Source organism: Camelus bactrianus, chromosome 4 (genome assembly GCF_048773025.1).
Source record: "Camelus bactrianus isolate YW-2024 breed Bactrian camel chromosome 4, ASM4877302v1, whole genome shotgun sequence".
Classification (NCBI taxonomy): Eukaryota; Metazoa; Chordata; class Mammalia; order Artiodactyla; family Camelidae; genus Camelus; species Camelus bactrianus.
Genome location: NC_133542.1, coordinates 68,897,561 through 68,916,102, shown reverse-complemented (window position 1 = coordinate 68,916,102; position 18,542 = coordinate 68,897,561).

The following is an 18,542-nucleotide window of genomic DNA, read 5'->3' as shown; positions in this document are numbered from 1 at the left end:
AGAAGTGACTGGGGCCACTATGCCCTGTTGGATTGAAATCATGTGAGCAAAGTGGTTTTCTCTGAGAGATTTATTTCCTGCACTGGCTTCAGGCAGCCAGCCCAGCCGGAAAGAACAGGGCTGGTCTCCCTCCATTTGAAGGGTGGGGGGCACGGGTTTTTATTTAATCTTCCAATGAGCTGGAACAGTGAAGACGGCGTGAATGGACATTAATTCTGAAACAAATTATTAAAGTGCGATCTGGGATTCCGGGAAAGCCATCTACCCCCTGCCTGTCTGCCACTTCCCTTCACCCAGGCCATAAAGTCCCTCCCCTCCACTGGAAACCCGACACCAGCCCGACAGGGCTTCCCTCTGGGGCTCAGGAGAAAGGCTTGGAATTGACCTGAGCCCAGGGCCAGCGGAGCATCCGGCCTGGTAAGGCTGCCCTTGCTCTCGGGCCTCTGCCTGCCTGGGCCTTGGTACCCAAGAGGGACCAGCCTGTTTCTTGTTCCCTCCTTACCTGTATTTGTGATCAAGGATGCCCCAGGCAAAGATGGCTACCCGCTGGCTTATGTGGGCTCAACCTCCTTTGCCTCTACCACCTTGGGCCTCCTGGGCCTCCTTCCTCACCCCCAGCCCGGCCCAGGCCAGCGTGGGTCCGGCTGCCCTCCTAAGCTGTCTGGCATCCCACACCCCACTCCTGGGTCCTGCCCAGGCTCTGCTCATCTGAGAGGAAAGATACCTGGAATTCAAGTATGTGGCCAGAAAGCATGGTCTGGAGGGTCCTGGGGCTTCTGGGTGGGCCCTGGAGACAGAGAAAAAAGTCAGACCCAGCATTGGTGGTGGCTGGTCTGGGAGAAGGGAGACAGCCATGGGTGAGTGAGCTGCGGAGAGGGCGCACCAGGCACAGAGCGGCACACAAAGGGATGACTCGGTTGCTTGGGTGAGCTCAGAGGGGCTTCCAGAGCCAAGACTCCTGACCTGGGCACTGAAGGATGAGGAGGGGTGCACCACCTGGGTCAGGGTATTCTGAGTGGAGGAAACAATTTGCAAAGGTCTGGAGGTGGAACGTCAGCTGCTGCACCCAGGATCCAGTACAATAACCATAGTGACAGTTAACACATATTGAGCACTTAACTCCCTGTTGTGCCACGTACTTCACATGTGTTCCCTAGTTTTAATCTTTCCAACAACCCTACAAGGAGGTAGGAATGACCACTAGTCCCATTTTACAGATGAGGAGACTGAGGTTTAGAGAGGCCAGCCGCCCAACATAAAGCCAGTATGTGGGAGAGTCAGAATTTAAACCTAGGTCTCTCTGACTCCAGAGACAGTGCCCCACCACACTCTGCCTGCCCTGGACCGGATGCAGGCTTCCCCTGCCACCTATGCTGTGGGAGACCAACAGGCTTTGAATCCACGTCCTCACCAGGGAGCCCGGAGCCTGGGCAAACCCAGCTGGCCTGGCCCTCCCTCATTCCTTAGTCCCTTCCTGTTCCTCTAACACCAGGGACTGTGTCCCAGGGTGACAGGTGTTGGGCGGGACTGAGTCCCGAGGCAGGTAGGTTCTCTTGGCAGAGCAGAGCAGCCTATCACAGCCATGTCCATGGATCCATCTGCCCAGGACTCACATTCTTTAATGATCAGAAACACCTTGAAGCCCACGTAGCTACATAACCACAGCCCACCAAGTCAGAGCTCCCGGGAGGGTAGCTGGACACACAAGCAGCCCCAGTGGGTGCTGACGGCCCCACCCCAGAGACTCTGGTCCTTCCACACATGTGGGGACAAAGCCTTGAGGGATGAGGAAGAGGGACAGCTAGTCTTGTGTGGAGATGGTGGCGGCGAGAGCATGCTGAAGAGCTGGGTTAAGAGGCTGGAAGGGACTTCCTTGGACAGGCCCCGATGATAACAATAGAATCATGGCTCACACGGGTCTGGCCCTTTCTGGGTGCCACGGCCTGTGCTGGCACTTTCCATGTCCACACCTCCCCAGTGAGGTGGGTATTTGTGTTAACACCCTGTACATTAGGAAGCTGAGACACACAGAGAGTGGGACCTGCCCTGGGCACACAGCTCGGGGAGTCTTGATTCCAAAGCTGGGGAAGGGTAGAGCATAGCAGTAGAGTGTGTGCTTGGGATGCACGAGGTCCTGGGTTCAATCCCCAGTACCTATATTAAATTAAAAGTAAATACATATAAATAAGTAGACAAAGACAAAGCCCAGGCCCCTCACATTGTGCTCTGGACCTGGTGTTCAGGGGTAGGGAGGCCGGGAGAACCCAGAGGGAAGCTGTGGCAGGGCCCTGAAGGTGGACAAGGGACTCGGGACTGGCTGTCCTGTGTCGAGGGACTAAGAGAGGAAGAGACTGAGGCTGTGAGGGCTGGAGGAGGCAGTGGGTGGTCAGAAAGAGTCAGAGAAAGAGAAGGGGGGACGGGGGAGAAATGAGCAGGAGACCTCATGGACGTGACCAGCACAGTCACGGCTGATCTGAGCTGCCAGGGGCTCCAGGTGTCCAGGGCTCAGAGCTCTCCTCCAGTGGCCGCAGCATCTCCCCTCACCTGGTCCAGCCCAGCAGTTATTCTGCCCCCTCCCTCTCTCCCGCTGGATCCACCCCGGTTCCTCGTCCCCTTATCCCCAGGGAAACTGCTGCCCCGACCCTGGATCTGGGAAAGGCAGGAATGGAGATTCCCAGCTTCCACCACTGCCCCACCTCGTGCCTGCAGCCCCTCACCCAGGCCCCAGCCCTCCCCAGTCAGGGAGCCTTGTCCCCCTAGCCCCCCCTTTTTAATATATAATTTTATTGAAGTATAGTCAGTTTACAATGTTGTGTCAATTTCTGGTCTACAGCACAATGCTTCAGTCATACATGAACATACTTATATTTGTTTCATATTCTTTTCACCATAAGTTACTACAAGATATTGAATATAGTTCCTTGTGTTATACAGTAGAAAGTTGTTATTGTGGACCCCCTCTTCTGAACCCAGCTCACCTATCAACCCCCTCTCACTAGATGCTCCCAGGACCGCATTCCTGCCCCCTTAGCTGGGTTGCTGTTGACTCAGCCCTTGTAGCTGCTTTGAGAGAACTACGTGACTTTCTACACACAGGAAACTAAGGCTCAGAGAGGGGCAGTGACAGGTCCAGAGTCACTCAGGGAGAAGCTGCAGAGATGGGGCCCCCGAGGTCGGTCTGACTCCTGACCTCAGCTCTTGCCCCTGCCCGCCGCAGCTCCACAGAGGGCGTCACTGAACTGCACACGAGGAAGCACCATTAGTATATCCGAGCTGCTCAGGACTTCCCAACTGCAAAACAACGAAAATGCAAACCACCTAAAGTCAGTAAGGGGTGTATGGTTCAAAAGCCAAGAAAAGAATGAGTAGTGACGGTTCCTCACAGCCCATCCAGCAGGAAAGCCTCTGGCCAGGAGGGGACATATGCCCATCTCTGAATCAGTCACAGCACCAGGATGGGGAACTCTGATGAGCCAGGCCTGGATGGTGCCTTATTCCCTGTCCTGGATAGTGGGTGCTGGGTGTGCTACCAGAAGGGAAGGGGGAAATACTGTGGGACCTCAGAATCAAGTTTCCACAAAGCCTGTTTTACAAACAGCTCTGAGAGGTTAAGCAACCCTCCAAGATCACACAGCATTCTCCTTCCCTTGCTCTGAAGCTGTGTGTGTGTGTGTGTGTGTGTGTGTGTGTGTGTGTGTGTGTGTGTGTGTGTGTGTTGAGGCAGGGGCTGGGTGCATTGGATGGGGGGTGGGATTCTCCTGGCCCCTATGGGAAAAAGTCCAAATTTCCTTTTTTCTGGCACTGAGGTCCTCCAAGCCCTGGCTCCTGCAAGGCCATCCCACTTCCCACTTCCTCCTCTGACCACATCCCTCCCACATGTGCAGCCATGGCCTGCCTGCTCAGGACTGGACATTCCTGGCACATGTTAGGCCCCACTCCTCTCTAAACTCCTCTCTAAACCCCCTCTCCCATTCCCCACCCCTCCCTGAGCAGAGCCTGGCTCAGGGCAACCACTTCTGAAAGGATTCTGTGTGGATAGGTGGAAAGGACCTAAAAGTCCTGGGCCTCCAAAACCTCCAGACACAGCTCAACACCCCAAGGCCTTCCCTTCTGTTGCTGGTTTGTTGCAAATCAAACCCACTCCACCCCTCAAGTCTGCCCCAGGGCATGTGGTGAGTGCTTATCCCCGGCCTGAAGTCAGGGAAACCCAGAGAGCAAAAGGTTTCTCTAGGCCCAAGATTCAAGAAGATGTCCAGAACAAAGACCAGAGAAACAGACAGACAGACACACACACACACACACCCCCCTCCATTTCCTTCCGGAAGGTAGGACCTTCCAAGGGGTAGGACCGGTCCCCAGGCTTGCAGCTCCTGGCCCGGGACCCCCCTGCTCACCCCGACCCAGCCTGCGGGGAAGAGAGGGGGAACAAAGGAAGCGTCCCCAGCACAGCAGGACCCCGTGCACTCGCACCCGGGCCGCAGGTCTCCCCACGGACACATAAGCAGGACACATCTCTGTTCCCGCCCAGAGCCACTGTCAAACGCGGGTGGCCCCACATCGGCTGACACCCAGCTCCCAGCCCCCCCCCGCGCACACCCGCTGCCACGCGGAGCCAGCCGCATGAGGCGGGAAGGCCCGGGGTGCAGGGGCCCGCGTTTCTGGAGCGCTTGTCACCGAGGCCCTGCGGGGGGCACGGTGTACGGGGGGGGGCGGAGGGGACGGGGGGGCGGGCCCGGCCGCTTGAGGGTCGGCCTATCTGATGCGCTCGCGTCCGTCTGGGCCTCGGCCTCGGCCTCGTTGGGCTGGGGGCGACCCCAGCGCCCCCAAACACCAGCAGGGGTCTCTGCGGCCCGTCGGCCAGACGGCGGCGAGGCCGGACAGGCGGGCCCGACAGCGGCCGGGACGCCCGCGCCCCCCGCCCCGCGCCGCCCCTCCGCAGGGGCGCGGGAGCCGCCAGGGAGGCCCAAGCGCGGCCTCGTGGCGCCACCTGCGGTCCGTACTGCGCGGGCTTCGGCCCGGGCGCCGAGGGGGCCGTGGCGGGTGTCTCCTCCTCTCCCGGGGTCCGCACTGTCCCGGCAGACACCGTCCCTGTCCGGCCTCCCCGCCCTGCCCGCGCCCTCAGCCACGGACACCGGGAAGGGGCTGCTTCCCCCGAAACCGGGCTCGGCCCACAGCCCGGAAGTGGGGAAACCAGGGCAGGACCTTGACCTTGGGGCACGTGGAATGGGGGCCCCTGAACCCGACCAGCCACCTCCTGAGCCACTGATCATGCTGGGCTCCTGCCAGTACCACCTGCCTGATCCAGGAAGCTCTGCCGACCCCAGCCGTCCTCTGAGCCCCCCACCCGCACCCTGCCCACCGGCCCTCACCCATTTAACACTGTCCTGGAGTCTTAGAAAAATCACACCAGGAAGAAAGACCCTTGGAGACCCAGCCTCACTGCTCATGTTGGGCCCTGGGAAACCAGGACTCATGCGGGCCCCTTAGCTCTGGCCCGCTCTCTGTGAGTCAGTCTGGTTGTCTGTCTAGACTGAGATCCTTCAAGCCCAACCCCCGGCACCCTCTACTGTGCCAGCAGGGACATGGCACCCAAAGATTTCACACTCATGATAGTGAACATCTTTGGGGTACATGCTCTGGGCCAGCCCCTGTGCACCTCTCCTATAAACCTTATGGCAAATCAACCCTGTGGGAGGAGGGGGAGTGTATTATTATTATTCCGTTCCAGATGAAACCAAGGCTAATCTGTTGGGAGGCTTGCCTGAGCTCACAAGTAGCAGGTGAATGGCAGAGCTGATTCCAGCCCTGACTTGAGACTCCCTTCAGAGCCCTGCCAGGGACTCCCAGTCTATAGCCACCTCATGGAACCCAGGCTGAGCTGGGCATCAGCACTGGCCTTTCAGGATGACCCACACTGGCATGAGGTGTGGTCACCCACTCACATACATCACAAGAGTTACAATCACATTGGTCACATGATATGAGGTTATAGCCCAAGCCTGGCCCTCAGAGTCCCCAAGTGTCAGATGCCTCCAGGCTGACCCTCCCCTGTTACAGATGAGCAAACTGAGTCCACAGAGACACAGGATCACACAGAGTAGCTGTGGTCTAGGCTTCTCGATACCCCAGGCAAGACAGGAGTCCAAACCCCAGGATCTGACCCTTCTGTGCTTCCAGGGCTGCAGTTCAGCTGGACCTCACAATCTTGGGGGAGGGATGGAGTGGCGGAGACAGACACTGACACAGACAGTGACAAACCCAGAGATCAGAGCTGAGACGAGGCTCAGCTGGGGCTTGGGGAAGCCCAAAGGAGAGACTGGGCTTGGAAGGGGTCAGTCAAGGAAGGATTCCCAAGGAAGTGATCAAGTGAGCTTTAAGAATGCATAGGAGTTTGCCAGTGGAAAAATGCAGGGGAAGACATGGGGCTTAGCTAGCTCCATCTGTACCTTGGTAGTTAAGAGGATGGCCTTGGGCATTAGATAAGCCTGGATGGGAGTCCTCCACCCCTGCTGTGTGACCTCTGGCAGGTGACTTAACCTTTCTGAGCCTCCATTTCCTCATCTATAAAGTGTGAGTAATGATGATCTCCTCAGTCATGGGGCAATTGCAGGGTTAACACAGGGTGGGATGCACAGGATAGGATTCCCAGGTACCTGGTAGGGTGACTGGAGACTTTTGGAGGGAAGCTGATGGGGGTAGGAGAAAAGAATGACATGGCTGGGGTGGTCTTCAGAGGGTGGACAGACTGGGAGGGACTTGAGTGTCAAGCTGAGGAACTTGGCTTCATTCTGAGGGCAGTGGGGAGACATGGAAGGGCTTTGAATCAAGGAGTTACAAATGTGATTTGTGTTTTAGAAGATACCCACCAGGCAAGCACTAGGGTATCATCGAGGAAGGATGGGGACGAGGCTCCTGGTCCCTAAGCCCAGCTGTATCCTTGCCCCTGGGCCTCTCAGTCCCAGTACCTTCTCTCACCCTCAGCTCTGTGAGGCTGAGGAGCTCCCCTGCCCTGATTCCAAGGCTGGGCCAGAGCTGGGGAGGGGGCGGGCCTGCAGCCCCTACTCTTACTGTCCTGTGGCCCCCAGACACTCCCGCTCAAGCGCCACACCCCGTGTGACCAGGCCTCTGCTTTCCTTGAAGTCACCCTTCCCCCAACACACTCAGACACACTCCACAGTCTCCCCATTACAGGAAAAGGACAGGCGGCACCGCCATAATTTCTATTTCCTTCTAAATAGATGCTCCCAGACCTGCTCCCACAAAACCAATTAAAGCACCTGCCGGGGACAGGGCTTTGTCAGCAAATTATTTCTAGGCTCCGAGGCTCAGGAATAAATCTCAGAAGGATGAAGTGAATCAAATGAGGAGGGGAGCTGGAGATGGGGTCCCTGAGCAGGCAGGCGGTGGAGGGTCACTTTGGGTGCAGCTGCAGGTGAGTCTGAGTCCTGCTCCAGACCCCTAGCCCAGACCCCAGCACTGGCTCCCTTTACAGTTCTGCCAGAGAGTCTGTCCCCACGGAGTCAGACCTCCCAGGTCCATGGGGGGAATTCCTCTGGGAAGTGGCCTAGAAACGACTTCCAGAGCCATTGGTGGGGAGGGGCATGGGTATCTCCATTTCCTTGTCCCCATTGCCATTGTCCTGCATCCCTTGGTGGCTTCTCTACCATGCAGTGGAAAGTGGTGCAAACAGCCTGAGTGGGGAGTCAGGAGGTCTGGGCTCCCAACTCACTGTGGGACCTCAAGCAAGTCCTTCCCTGCTCTGCGCTGTGTTTCTATCTGTAAAATGGGGATGGATGGAAATTCAGTCAGCCTTCCAGCTCCCAATTTTTAGGTGCCTACGAAACTCCATATGGCCTCCTGGTTCAGGCCCAGGCTGGCCTTCTTGGATGCTCATGGACTCTCAACTTGGGCAGACAAAGGCCAGGGGGCCGAAGTCCCAGCCAATGCAGCCACCACTGCATCCAGCAGCTCACAGCCTGGCTGAGAGGAGGAAGGGGCTGAGGGAGCCCCAGGTGGGGAAGCGGGCAGTGACCCCCTACACGGAGGGAAGAGGCTTCCCAGGGAGGGATCATTAAAGCTGGGCTTTGAGGGATAAATGGGAGTTCACTGGGTTGAGGTGTCATTCTTCGAAAGTAAAAATGATTCTTGTTCATGTGGCATCTCTGTGAAAATTAGGAAAGGCACCCTTCCACTTTACTCCCGTCTTTCAGAGAATTCTCCTAACTTTAGAAGAATCTGCCACATCTATATTTACAGTGAGTGTCCTTAGGATTGTGCAGTGTACAACCCTGATAACTGCACTGCAGCTCTTGGAGAATCAAGCCAAAGGGCATGGAACTGCCCATTCCATCAGCCTTGAGAGAGGCTGAGGCAGGACAAGGGGGCCTTCTGCCAGCAGAGGAGTGCCAGGGGACTGCCCCCTGCGGGTGACATCAGATGTGCCCCATCCCCAAATGCTGTAGATTCAGAACTTTCAAAGGTATCAAGAAGGCTCCCCTATTTGGACCACAGCCCTCAAGGAATGACTTACACCTCCACGTGTCCTCACCTAACAGGGTACAGTGGAAGAAACTGAAGCAGCTGGAGACCGTGTCACAGAGGGACCATGTGCCCACGCTTGGAGTCAGCCCAGCCTTGGTTCAGATCCCTGTTTGTCCACTCACAGCGTGTGAGCCTTGACATGGGGCAGTCCGCCATCACCACAGGTGCTGGTGACAGCGCAACAGACAGCCAACATCCAGTACCTAGCAGTACACCTTGCCCGTGGTGAGTGCTCAATAAACGTGGTCATTCTTACTGTTACTATAGCAACTCTCCCCTCTCTAGACTGCCAGGTCCCTCTGCTCAGGCTGCATCCCCGTCACCTCACCACCACCCACCTTGGCCCGACCAGTAGTAAGGACCTGCATAGCTGAGCCCATGAGATAGGTTTCATCATCATCACCATCTTATACCAGAGGAGACAGAGCCTCAGAGAAGTTAAGCAACATGCTGAGAGTCACACAGCTTCTCCCTGGTGGAACAGGATTTGACCCAGTTCCCTCTGATGCCAAAATGCAGGTTCAAGCTAATTCCCTCGGTGCCTGAAGGGGGAACCTGCATTGGATGCACAAAAAGGGTCAGGCCTGAGCAGAGGAGCTGTCAGGAGCCAGAGCTCAAAGGTCATCAGGGAGTCAGGAGTCTCCCAACTGCCTCAGATATGAGGCCACTCAATAAGGGCTGCAGAGAGCCCATGTGGGCACCCAGGCAGCACTCCAGCAGCAGCAGGGAGTGCCCCTCACCCCGGCACCCGGGCATCTGGGAAGCCCTGGATTCTGGGACTATACTTCCCTGGGCCACAAGGAACCCACTCAGGCCACAGATGGCTGGTGATGATAACAAAACAGTAACAAAATAATAACCATAGACAGTGCCCATCCTCCGGGCCTCTGAGTTAGCTGAAGGAACCCTGGCAATAACCTCTGACGTAGGGACTAAGATTATCCCATTTTATAGGTAAGAAAACTGAGGCCAGAGAGGAGAAGTCACTTGTCTGGGGTCACTCCACTAACAGAGGAGGCGCGGTTTGCCCGGGCTTGTACTGTCAACGCCTGGGTGGAAGGGGCTGTTTCCCATGGTCTCCCACGATCGTTTTTCCTTAACAGTTACACATTTCACCTCATATGAATCAGGAAAAAAATAGAACCAGCCCTTCAAGCCCAAATAGTTCATGGGTATTAAAATTGAATGTATTTTTGGAAGCAAGAAAAATTCTAAGTCAACGAGAGCAGGTGGAAAACAAAAATGGGGGACTTGGGTGCGTTCTCCTGTGAGCCATTCGCCTGAATAGCATGTTCTCAATGTGGAGGTAGGTATTTTTCCTGTTGCTTTGAAATGCTTGACAGAAATTATGTCAAACTGCTGTGTAATCCCTCCATAAACTGGGAAGTAATGGGAAGATTTTTTTGAGGTAGAGCTAAAGTTGGATCAGATTAACATTTGAGAATACAGAAGGAAGGCCACTGGCCCTGTTTAGCAGCACGTTCATAAAAACCCATGGTGAAATTTATTTGGAAGTTAGAAATGGCTCTGAGAGTACCCATTTAAAGAAACCTCAAAAAGCCTTATCTTAGGAGACACTGTCTCCTTTGAGAAATGTTATTTTTGTTTCCTCATTAAATAGAACAAATTAAGTTCCAAAAGTCATATTGCAATTACTGGGCTTTTGTTGTCTTATTACAAGAAGAAAAGAGTCCAGTCTTTCTTTTTGCCTGTGAGTGTTTTACAGAGGAAGTCAGGCATTATTTTGTTTATAATTAAAGACTATGTACGAAAGCACAAAAAAAAAAAAAAAAAAAAAAAAAAAAGAATGAGCAAGGGCAACTGGTCCTGGACCCAGAGGGACGGAGGTGGGTCAGTGCTGGGACGTAGCGTCCACGTCCCTCTGCTCCACTAGCACTGGTGGCTGCGGGCCCCAGAGCAAGGGACGCAGGCATGAGCCCTGAGCCGGCTGATCAGGTGTGCCTCCCACCCGGGCTGTGGGCAAGCCCTTTGACCACCGTGCGGTCACTTAACCATTCCTGCCTGAGTGTGTTCATGCTGGCTCTGCGGTGAGCTCACCTTGCAGACTTGACTTCTCTCACTTGATGGAGAAGATAACTGGGCTCAGAGAGGTGAGGTCACATGCCCCCAGGCTCCCAACTACTAAGAGGAGGCAGTGGATTCCAGGACCACCCCCACCCTCCCTGCAACGCACCATGGGGGTTGGGTGGGGGGAGGGAGCTGCTGAGAGAGGCTGGCCTTGCCTGAGGGAGTTTTCCAGGCCTGCGGGGCTGCCCCAGAAACTTCTAATCAGTCCTGCCCTTGCCCAGGATGTGTTCCTTGTTGTTTGTTTTTAATAACTTTTCTTTCTAACTGTATAGGTGATTATACAAAGCAGTCCAGTACAATAAAAGAGCTTCTGAGCTTTGTGACAAGCTGTGGGGCTTCGGGGTGCATTACTTAGCTTCTCTGAGCCTCGGCCTCATCTGCAAAGTGAGGATCCTAATATCTCCCTCAGAGGGGCATTTTGAAAGTAAAGTGAGATAATGTATGTGTATCAGTCAGCGTTCAACCAGGAAAGCAGTATCCCCGCAGGGGGAATTTGACCCAGGGAATTAACTACACAGGTGACAGAAGGGCCCAGAAGCCAAACGGGATGGGGCAGAGACCCAGAGATTATTGAAGCAGGAGCCACTTCCCCCCTGTGTGGGGAGCACAAAAGGAGGAGATGGGTTCCCAGGGGCCACCTGGTGGAAGCTGGAACCAGGGAGAGCCCATTTAGGGGGCATCTGGAGCTGCCGAGGAAGCACAGCCCCTGTCTGAGGCTGCCCGTGGCAGAGCGAAGGGGGCAGCAATATCCTGGCTTCTCCCTCTCCGGCCTTCCTGTCTCCCCAGGTGCCTCCCATTGGCCATTCGAGGGGCCTGGGAGACTCGGTTGCAGGCAGGGCCCTGCAGCACCGGGCACAGCGGGAAGAATCGGGCACGGATGGATCTGAGGGCGTTTGCACATGCCTGGGGGCGGGACAGCACGCACGAGGTGCCCAGCCGAGTCAGCAAATGGCTGTGATTCCTATTCTTTTCCTTCCATAATTAAAATAATACATGCTGGCTATATTTTGGACGATTTTGGTTATAACAAACCCACTCAAGCCAGAGTCAACACGAAAAACAAAAAAGGAATTTAATAGAACACTACAGGGGAGCCTCCTGGAGTCCAAGGGCAGGACTACGGTTAAGGCCTGCAGAGGTGGTCGGGTCTCCCACTGTCTCCTGCACCTGTCTGAGGGCTGATCCCGTCTCTCCGTGGCACACAGGCTCCTCTGCCCACGCGGCCCCCGACAGCAACCATGTTCACACTGACTCTGGATTCCTTAGTCCCTTTTCCAAATTCCTGAGGAAGACATTCTGATTGGCCCAGCTTGAGGACCAGTGCCTTCCTGATCCAATCATCTATGGCCAAGGGGATGGAGTCACAGGCTGCCAGACGCCCCGCCCCCTGTGGGTGGGGAGAAGACACTGCCCTCTTAAAAAAAAAACTGTGTAGAAATTACAGAAAGTCTTAAAATACACTTTATTGTTTGAACTAGAAAGAAATGTCTGACATTTCTTTTCAGAATTTTCTATTTCGGTTGTCCGACCGTTACGTTTAACATAAATGAAACTCTAACCCTCCCACGACGTTTCCTGAGGATGGATTCATGGTGGGGCTCAGCTTACACTGATAGGGCCCCGTACTGCCCCTTTGCCATAAATTCTCAACAGCTGGTAGGATGTTCTTAAATGATTGTTCTTTATAAGGGAAGCCTGAACTGAGGGTTTCAGAAGCAGAAAGCAATTGGGTCCCTCTGTGGCTTTATTTTGCTTTTTACATATTTGTTTAACTAATTATTACTTGATTATCTGATTAATTATTATTCCAGACTGCAGTAATCCATAATGTAAAGTCATACAGGCAAATGCTGGGCTTAATTAAATGGACCTTTGACCTCAATTGGGAAAAGAGTTTATTTAAAAAGAAAAGATGGTAAAGCACTTCAAAGCAGCCAATAGGGACAATGTCTTTTCTTCTGAATTTTTATTATAAGATTTGTCAAAATAGGAAAGTTGAAAACACAATGAACACTTGTATACCCTCCACCTAGATTCAACAAAGATTCATACTTCGTCCATTTATCTCTTTATCTCTCTCTCTATATATATATATACATACAAAATATGTGCATATATGAATATTTTATACATAGTACATATTAATATATTAAATATATATTTTATATATAACATATGCATACATATATATATATAGTATGTTTTTCCTGAGTCATTCAGAAGTGAGTGACAGATACCATGACCCTTTACCCACAAACTTTTTTCATTACCTAAAGATAAGGACATTCTTCTACATAACTACAATGCCATAATTATACCCAAGAAAATTAACAATGATTCCATAGTTCCATTAAACATATCCAAGGGACTCATTCAAATTTCAGGGAGCTAATTGCCATTGATAAGCAATTTCAAGTAATAAATATACATGTAAAAGTACCCAGCCTAGTGCCTGGCACACAGTAGGAACTTGGTAAATGTCAGCCTGCCCCTCCAACAACTTCCATCACCACCACTTTTAAAACCACTAAGTAATTGCAACTGGCTTGGCTCCATGTGATGCCACGTCAGAGCTGCATGGTCAGACCATCAGTGCTCCAGATGGGGCTCCCCCAACTCTTCCCTGCAGCCATGACAGCAGAAACTGAAGGCAAAAGGAAAATTGCTAGAGACAAAAGACAGAGTCACAGGGCACTGAACTTGGCCTCACCAGCCTCCCAGTAATGGCGCCAGGGAGGGGATCGGTGCCAGCCAATGCCGCTCAGCCACAACGCGGCAGACAGAGCAGGGCTCCTGGCCGGGGTCCCTCCACTTACCAGGGCAAGAGCAGGGCTTTTTTTTTTTTTTAATTGTTTTCAAAACAGATTTCATGTGGTCCCAAAATGAGACCATGATTGTAAATTAAAGTGTAATTAGCCTTTACGCTTTTATATTCATTAACTCTTCTCTGTTAATGATGCTAGGCTGGAGCAGAAACCCTGCATTATGAAACCACATCCAGGAAATAAAATAGTGATTTAGATAATGGCCACAATGTATTGCTACTTACACATAATTAAACAAATGCTCCATTTAAACTTGGAAACATGACTGAATGTTGATTAACCCTCGCCCAGCAATTCTGCTCGGAACTGGGGAAGGGGAGGCACTGTGAGCTCATCCGTAACAAAGTGTCTGGACCAGTCATGTCTGCCCACCACGTCGCCAGCCATGTTCACCAGCCACACCTGTGCAGGGCGGGTGCGGGTCCTGTGCCAGAGACTGTAGCCATGGATGGTAGTGACCATGAAAGTTATCCTGGGACCACTTAAGGAACCATGACACTCAGTGAAATAAGCCAGACACAAAAAGACAAATATTGTATGATTCCACTTATATGAGGGACTTAAAGGAGACACATTCTTAAAGCCAGAAAGAAGAATGGTGGCCGCCAGAGGCCAGAGGCTAGTGTTTAATGGATATAGAGATTCTGCCTGAGATTATAGATGAGATTTGGAGGTGGACAATGGTGATGGTTGAACTACAATGTGCATATAGTTAATGCCACTTAACGGTGTGCTTTAAAATGATTAAATAGTACATTTTATGTATATTTTACAACAATTTTTAAAGTTAATCTAAAGCATAAAAAAAGGAAGACGTCACCACCCTGCCGCTCTACTGCGAGTGGGAACAAAAAGTCTGAAGTTCATCTTCTCAGAGATCAGCTCACTTGGTCCAGCATTGGATCTGATGAGACCTGACTCAAGATCTTATGGAAATTTTTTACATTTAAAAAAATTATAATGAAGAATTTTTTAACATGTAAGTAATTCAGACATATATTGAATAAAAAGTGAAGTTTCTGGCTCTCAAACCTATTCCCAAAGACGTACCCAATAATCTTCTGTTTGTCATTTTTCCACATGTATCTTTCCCAAATGATGTGTGGCCTTGCTGGGGTACCCCAGAAGCAGCCCCTGAGACAAGAACTGGAGTGTGGGTGGTTGAGCTGGGAGGTGAGCCCAGGAATGGCTCACACACAAGGGGAATGGGAAATAAGACAAGAAGAGGGAAGAATGAAAGTTGCATGACCGTATTGGTTATTTACTGCTGCATAAGAAGCTACTCCAAAATCTAATCACTTGAAACAACAGTAATTATTTGTCACTTCTCACGATGCCTGCAGGTCGGGAATGCAGACAGCAGAGAGGAATTGTCTCTGCTCCACAAAGTCTTTTCTCAGCTGGAAAACTCAGAGGCTGGGGCTGGAGTCATCTGAAGGTTGCCCACCCCTACATCTGACAGTTGATGCTGGCTGCCCACTGGGGGCCTGTGTGCACGAGAGATAGAGAGAGAACTCCAGGTGGAAACCATGTTGCCTGTTATGACCAGCCTGAGAAGTCATGCAGCACCACTCCCACTACCAATTATTAAGGTCCGCCCAGGTTCAAGGATGGAGGAATGTCAGTGACCCATTGTAACAAGAGTATGTGGGGAAACATAACCCGCCACAACCAGGTAAGTCACCCCTGTGGACAACTGGAACTCAGTTCCAGCAGGGACTCTGGGAGGTAGCCTGCTACACTAATCTTTATTGAGCACTCGCTGTGGGTCAGGTGCTGTGCTGAATGCACACATGCATGCCATTCACTGTGAAGGAGCCACATTATTGCCCCCATAATACAGATAAGGAAGCTGAGGCTTAGAGAGCACTGGGGCTGAGACAGCCCAACCATCCACCAAAACTCATCTTTCCTGTTTCCCATACACACAGATAGGTCACATCTCCCAGCCTCCTTGTGATCAGGTGTGGCCATATGACTAAGTTCTCTGCAATGGAACATGGGCCAAAGTAAGGGGGTGTCCCTTCCAGGCCTGGGCCATAAAACCTCCCTCATGTGCCTGCGTGCTCCTTCTCACTCCGGCCGGTTGGGACAGAGCTAACACACAGCCTTGGAAAGACACCTGGTGAAGATGCCTGACTCTTCCTCCGTTCGGGTCCCTACATCACCATGTGGAAGAGGGCCCCCTCCTCTCTTGCGTATCTCATCCCCCTAGCCTGGGCTGTTACTTTAGCAACAGACAAACCTCCGTGGTATTTATCCATTACATGTCTGGGTCTGTCTGTCACCACCGCTCAATCTAGTTTAATACAAGCTCATAGTATTAGAACAAATCATCTGAAATTCCCATCTGACCACCTGCTAAGTCAAAAATGGTCGTATGTTAGCAATTTCAGGTGATCCAACCTCATACACACAACTCGCTCTTTTCACCCCTGGGTTGTGTTCCATCTGTGGATATACATAAATTATTAAACCACTCCCCTTTTGATGAACATCTGTGTTGTTTCCAATTTTTTGTCCTTCCAAATAATGCTGCAAGAATCGTCCTTAAATATTTCTCATTATGAATTTGTATAAGGGTCTCCATCAGATAGAGTCCACAAAGTGGGATTGTGGAATTGGTGCTGCGCATTTAAAACATTTGATATGTGTGGCTCAAATTACTCTCAAACATTTTCTAACAATTATGTGTGTTTCAACAAATGCTGAGAGAGGACTTATAATGTGCCAGGCACTGATCTATGTTCTTTACCAATACTGATGTATTTATTCCTCACAACAACCCTGTGAGTAGGTACTATTATTATCCGCATTTTACAGATGGGGAAATTGAGGCCAAGAGAGCTAACTTGCCACTGTGCATGGTGGAGCTGGGATTTGAGCCCAGACATACGGGCTCCAGAGTCCCTCTTCATAAGCACCAGGTCCTGCTGCGTGAGAGAGCGAGGCCTGCCCCAGAGAGGGCTCCTTGGACTAAAAGGTGGCAGCCGGGCTGGACCTGGAAGGGCTGTTCTCTTCTGGCTCAGGAAAACTGAACAAGGAGCAGCAGGGTCACGGTCACTGTGAGCACAGAGCCTGCCCTGGGGTAAGGGCTGCAGGTCCTCAATCAAAGACAATTAAAAATGAGAAACTCGCAGGAATCTTCTCCCTGGTTTCCTTGATTCTTAGACTCCTGGCTTCCTCTGTTCATTGATCTCTGGACTCAGACCAAGCTGAATGTAACCAGTAACCACGTGCCCTCCTCTGAGCCTTTGTTCTTTTCTCTAAAAAGTGGCGATCATAACAGGACTTCCCCCACAGACTGTGAAAGTATCCAAAAGATTCGAGACAGTGCTCGAATGCTGAGTGGACTCATTATTTAATACCTGCTCACCCACCCCCTCACTACGTTCTCCGGTGGGAGGAGGCAGGTGGAAGGAATGATAGTAATCGATTGATTGATGAATCAATCATTGTGCCCTCAAGATCAAAGTAGATGGGCAACCCAATAAAATCTTGATTTGTAGAAGCAGAAAAGCTCTAGGTGTGGAACACAGATGTCTGAACTGAAGCAACATAATACAGAATTGGGGGCCCTCCACCAGTCTCTGGACTGAGCGGTTCATGGAGAGCCCCTTCAGCAAAGGAGGAGGCTGGATCCACTTGAGGAAGCCCCTTCAGCAAAGGAGGAGGCTGGATCCACTTGAGGAAGGACCCGCTACGTCGCCAAGAGGGCGTATGATATATTTTCCTCCTGGTTTTCCCTCCAAGGGACCTGAGGCCTGAGTGACTGAATGTGTGTTGGAGAAAGGGGAAAAGCAGATATTTTAGGGATTACTGGAGGCTGGCTCTGAGCTGACACTAATTCCAAGAGACCCAAAGTGACGCTGTGGTCCAGTCAGAATAAGGGCTTCTGGCAGTATCCTGGGCATCTCTCCTGTGTAACAAATCACAACCGTTTTCTTATGCCTCATCTCATGGGTGAGGAGTTCAGGCAGGGCTCACTGGGACAGTCTTCTCTTCCTTTGGTGTCAACTGAGATCACTCAATGGCTCTCAGCTGGCAGTGGACTGCTCTGGAGGGTCTGAGACATCTTCCTTCACAACATACCTGGTGCCCTGGCAGCGATGGCCAGTGGGCAGGGCTCAGCTGGGCCTGTTGACCTGAGACAGCATGATGGTCTCAGAGCAGTTGTGCTTCTTACCCAGTGACTCAGTTTCCCCCAGCAACTGTCCCGGCAGACAAGGTGGAGGCCATCACCTTGTGATGTACTTAGTATGCAAATCCCAAACTCCTAATTTATCTCTCTTCCCCACACTTTTACCCCTGGTGACCATAAGTGTGTTTTCTATATCTGTGAGTTTGTTTCTGTTTTGTAAATAAATTCATTTGTGTCTTTTTTTTATTTTAAATAATCTCCATCTCTTGATGGGAAAAATATGAAGAATGTTTGGCCATTTGAAAGTACTGTTGGGAATTAAATTCGGTAATTAGGAGAGCTTTGCTCACATCCAGCTCACTTGGACCCAGTGGGCCCCCGAACACAGCTCAGGGTTTCTTTCCTAGTGCCAAGTGCATGGTTGGAAGTGACTTACTCAGCAACTGGAAGTTCCCTGAGCTGTGCAATGGGGGCTATTATGGGAGGAAAGGCCAGATGGGAGTCCCCTACCAAACTGGTAAACCACAAGCAAACCACATTCCTGACAGGTTGCAGAGACTGGTGCCTCTATCGAGGACTGGAAGGATGCAGGGGTGGTGATTCCACCACATCCCCCTTCAATGCAACTACTGAGCTGGTACAGAAAACAGAACCAGTGGGGCTTGGAGAATGTCAGTAGATTCGCGTCAACTTCATCAGGTGGTGATTCCACTTTCGGCTACTGTTTCCATGTTGTTTCGTCACAGGGCCAGTAATATACCCTCGCCAGCCTACTGCAGGGTTACATCAGCTCTCCAGCCCTCTTTCATAATCCAGACCACAGGCACCTTGACTGCCTTTCTCTTCCACAGGCCATCACACAGGTGCCCTGAGCCCCCGATATGGCACCAGTCCCCAGCGAGACCCTTCGCAGTCAGTGTCTGGACACTGAATGGGCCTTGCTCCCC